Raw genomic sequence first — 5,000 nt, 5'->3', positions numbered from 1 at the left:
GCGTTGCACTCGCAGTCGCAAAAAACGTTGGGCAAATATATTTCTCCGATGCTGAGCGATCAGCTAGGAAGCGCCCCATCCATGTCGGTACTCGTACGCGTCGCACTCGCAGTCGCAAAAAACGCTGGGCAAATATATTTCTCGGAAGAGTAATGACAGTCCGAGCCTCCTGCGTGGGAAGAGTCTTTCTAGGCCCTGACCCACGGGAAGCGTGTAGCTTCCCCCATCCCGGACATTTCACGTCGTCACACTACCGGTATTGACTAATAGACTGATTGCTGATAATCATTAGCCACACACTGGGGGAAACGGCCGACAGGGGCGGCAACATAGTGGAGCCGCAGTGTCACTAATGTACAGAGATAGAACAGTTTCGACTGGAACCAGAGTAACCGTATACACGGCACTGATTAGTAATAGATGCAGAGCCATCAGAATACAGATAATATATACAACCGTCCCTATACATGCTGAAAGACTCTGCACACAATGAGAACCACACGTCAGCCAGACACTATCACACACTACTCTCTGCCTCTAACAGGCACACACACAATATCTAACCACCAGCATGGAAGAACATCCGGTGCATCCTCTCCGCCACATTACACAATCCACACTATCATAACCAGACCGGGAGGTCCACCCAGAAAACAGAATATCCCACCCTTCCGACATCCGCCATTGCTCAGCTAAGCCACGAACACCCACACATGTCCTACACAGGGGTGCACCCAACATCACAATACTGCCTCCTGTCACAGTACACAAACAATGGCAGGAATGAAAGACACAGATCTGCCACAACCTTGGAATCGGAGCGCCGCCTGTCATGAGCCACAAGTGCATCCTGACGTGACAAATCGGATGATCCCGCAGGCATGCACTTACGATAATCACTATCAACGAACCTGCCGCCCCCTCCCCCCCCAAAATACACCTTTCCCTACAACGTGTACCTTAACCTAAGCTATATTGTACCTTAACCTAAGCGATATTGTACCTTAACCTAAGGTATATCGTACCTTAACCTAACCTACATTGCGCCTTCACCTAACCTACGTTGTACCTTAACCTAACCTACGTTGTACCTTAACCTAACCTACGTTGTACCTTAACCTAACCTACGTTGTACCTTAACCTAACCTACGTTGTACCTTAACCTAACCTACGTTGTACCTTAACCTAACCTACGTTGTACCTTAACCTAACCTACGTTGTACCTTAACCTAACCTACGTTGTGCCTTAACCTAACCTACGTTGTGCCTTAACCTAACCTACGTTGTGCCTTAACCTAACCTACGTTGTGCCTTAACCTAACCTATGTTGTGCCTTAACCTAACCTATGTTGTGCCTTAACCTAACCTATGTTGTGCCTTAACCTAACCTATGTTGTGCCTTAACCTAACCTATGTTGTGCCTTAACCTAACCTATGTTGTGCCTTAACCTAACCTATGTTGTGCCTTAACCTAACCTACGTTGTGCCTTAACCTAACCTACGTTGTGCCTTAACCTAACCTACGTTGTGCCTTAACCTAACCTACGTTGTGCCTTAACCTAACCTACGTTGTGCCTTAACCTAACCTACGTTGTGCCTTAACCTAACCTACGTTGTGCCTTAACCTAACCTACGTTGTGCCTTAACCTAACCTACGTTGTGCCTTAACCTAACCTACGTTGTGCCTTAACCTAACCTACGTTGTGCCTTAACCTAACCTACGTTGTGCCTTAACCTAACCTACGTTGTGCCTTAACCTAACCTACGTTGTGCCTTAACCTAACCTACGTTGTGCCTTAACCTAACCTACGTTGTGCCTTAACCTAACCTACGTTGTGCCTTAACCTAACCTACGTTGTGCCTTAACCTAACCTACGTTGTGCCTTAACCTAACCTACGTTGTGCCTTAACCTAACCTACGTTGTGCCTTAACCTAACCTACGTTGTGCCTTAACCTAACCTACGTTGTGCCTTAACCTAACCTACGTTGTGCCTTAACCTAACCTACGTTGTGCCTTAACCTAACCTACGTTGTGCCTTAACCTAACCTACGTTGTGCCTTAACCTAACCTACGTTGTGCCTTAACCTAACCTACGTTGTGCCTTAACCTAACCTACGTTGTGCCTTAACCTAACCTACGTTGTGCCTTAACCTAACCTACGTTGTGCCTTAACCTAACCTACGTTGTGCCTTAACCTAACCTACGTTGTGCCTTAACCTAACCTACGTTGTGCCTTAACCTAACCTACGTTGTGCCTTAACCTAACCTACGTTGTGCCTTAACCTAACCTACGTTGTGCCTTAACCTAACCTACGTTGTGCCTTAACCTAACCTACGTTGTGCCTTAACCTAACCTATGTTGTGCCTTAACCTAACCTATGTTGTGCCTTAACCTAACCTATGTTGTGCCTTAACCTAACCTATGTTGTGCCTTAACCTAACCTACGTTGTGCCTTAACCTAACCCATATTGTACCTTAACCTAACCCATATTGTACCTTAACCTAACCCATATTGTACCTTAACCTAACCCATATTGTACCTTAACCTAACCCATATTGTACCTTAACGTAACCTAATTTGTGCCTTAACGTAACCTAATTTGTGCCTTAACGTAACCTAATTTGTGCCTTAACGTAACCTAATTTGTGCCTTAACGTAACCTAATTTGTGCCTTAACGTAACCTAATTTGTGCCTTAACGTAACCTAATTTGTGCCTTAACGTAACCTAATTTGTGCCTTAACGTAACCTAATTTGTGCCTTAACGTAACCTAATTTGTGCCTTAACGTAACCTAATTTGTGCCTTAACGTAACCTAATTTGTGCCTTAACGTAACCTAATTTGTGCCTTAACGTAACCTAATTTGTGCCTTAACGTAACCTAATTTGTGCCTTAACGTAACCTAATTTGTGCCTTAACGTAACCTAATTTGTGCCTTAACGTAACCTAATTTGTGCCTTAACGTAACCTAATTTGTGCCTTAACGTAACCTAATTTGTGCCTTAACGTAACCCATGTTGTGCCTTAACGTAACCCATGTTGTGCCTTAACGTAACCCAATTTGTGCCTTAACGTAACCCATGTTGTGCCTTAACCTAACCTATATTGTGCCTCAACCTAACCTATATTGCGCCTTAACCTGACGCACGTTGTCGCTGAACCTGCTCTGTAATTGTTATGCAACTCGTTAAATTAGTGTAGTGTTGCCTAACCGCAACCCTCGCAATATAGTTCGCTATTCGCACTGCCCGGTCCCCTGTGTATCGCGTCATGTTAAACACCTTGCAGGTGTTGCTGACTTTCCACATGCTCCTGCTATACACTGTAATGTGGATAGCAGCAGGACGTACATGCCCCCCCCCCTTCCCCCCTGCCTTCGCAAGCTGGTCGTTGAGAAGTTTGCATGTTCAATGCCCTTCGCATGCCGACGTACTCAGCCTACGTTGTGGTACGGCCTGTCACCTGTCCGCCGATGTACGCAAAACCCACAAACTGTACTGCACATTGGTCCGTATGTACTGAATGATACATCGTGGCACATGTGTGACCGTACGACGACTGCGCCTAGCAACGGCAGACCATACAGTCCAAATATTGTGCACGCAGCTACGTGTCGTCTCCCTATAAGAGCTGGATTGCAGTGTGGTACGCCATTCAGACGTGTGGGAGGAACGGACGCCCTGGATGGCGATCAGCATGAGCAGTCTGTTGATGTAGTGGAGCGTGTATTCGGACGTAGTCGTCTCTTCTCACACACCGTGATAGCATGTTGCACCGCGTTCCACATCTGCGACATCCTGCAGAGGCCGGCTGACAGTCGTTCGCGCAATGGACACCGCATACGTACGGGGGCTACCTTCCACGTGTTCTCGAGGCGTGCACATGTTGTTGCGTCTATGTGGGCAGACGTAGTGTGTTGTGACACCTGACACAGGCATGCAATACTCGTTGCAAATGGCGATGGACGTCTACGTTTGCTGGTGACGTTACGCAAATGAACAACAGGTAACCCGTTGTGGTGCGGTTGTTCTCGCTAGAGGTGAATCAGTGTTGGCGACGATCGGTCGAGCTATTAACCGGTTGTTTCAGGGATACCCACCATGCCCACGAACGTGAAAGGGGACCCACCATGCCCACGAACGCGAAAGGGGATCTGGGTGTGAGGCGATACGCGGCGGTGGCTGGGTGGGACCGTCCCCGGCCGGTGAGGGGGGGCCGCCCGGCGTGCTGGCAGCGCGGTGCGTGGGCGCACGCGCTACAGCCGGCTGGTGGGGGCGGCCAGTGGCAGGCGCGCCGGCCGACGGACGCGGCAGGCGGCGCAGCTGCGCGCCGGCGCCCCCTGCTCGCGGCGCCTTGCGGCCAAAGTAGGTCCTCGCGGGCCCGGTGCGAAGCGCGGTGGCCATCTGCAGTGTGCTGGTCCGATTGAGGACTGTGTGCGCTGAGGATGCGCCGCCGCCCGGCGCTCGGCGCCGCGACGCCGTCTGCTGCTCGGTCGCCCCAGCGGTTCTCGCAGGTGGTTTGTATCGCAGCTGTGCGGACGTGTTGGCGCGTGCGCTGTGCTGGGAGAGTTCGCTTCGGCACCCAAGTGGGGCTTTTGTCCTTCTGTGGCGCTGGCGTTGGAGCTGCCGGTCACCGTAGGTGGCGCGTGTTGTCTCCCGCCGGCAATGCCACGACAGCACGCTCCCGGGCCTCTGTCGGCAGCGGCAAGCTCAGTTGGGAGCACGGGTGGTCGCACCTAAAGCGTCTACTCGCCTAACTCCGGGCGATTGCGCCTCTCTCGAACCCGACCAAGTACTTAGGACGGCGCTGCGCGCCGCCGGGACCTGAGAGGGTTTCGAGGTGTGTTGTGCAGGGGAGCTCAGCCTCCTCCTGTTTGCAGAATAATTGAGCGGACGCTTGCGTGTTCGCGCGGGCCCCCGGGACACACTCCCGGGCGGCCGGCTGCTCAGCTCTAGTTGACGCAGCTCCCTGGTTGATCCTGCCAGTAGTCATATGC

General features: G+C 50.8%; 1 non-coding gene across 1 annotated transcript in view; it reads left to right on the top strand.

Moving 5' to 3' along the window:
• Window positions 1-4,969: 4,969 nt before the first annotated feature.
• LOC126436184 (small subunit ribosomal RNA) overlaps window positions 4,970-5,000 on the top strand; it is a 1,910-nt gene continuing 1,879 nt past the window's right edge. The window contains exon 1 of the ribosomal RNA XR_007580486.1: window positions 4,970-5,000. This exon is cut by the window's right edge and continues 1,879 nt beyond it. This is a non-coding gene — a ribosomal RNA (small subunit ribosomal RNA).

Source organism: Schistocerca serialis, unplaced genomic scaffold (genome assembly GCF_023864345.2).
Source record: "Schistocerca serialis cubense isolate TAMUIC-IGC-003099 unplaced genomic scaffold, iqSchSeri2.2 HiC_scaffold_1229, whole genome shotgun sequence".
NCBI classification, from domain to species: Eukaryota; Metazoa; Arthropoda; class Insecta; order Orthoptera; family Acrididae; genus Schistocerca; species Schistocerca serialis.
This window is presented reverse-complemented; position numbering and strand designations above follow the sequence as displayed.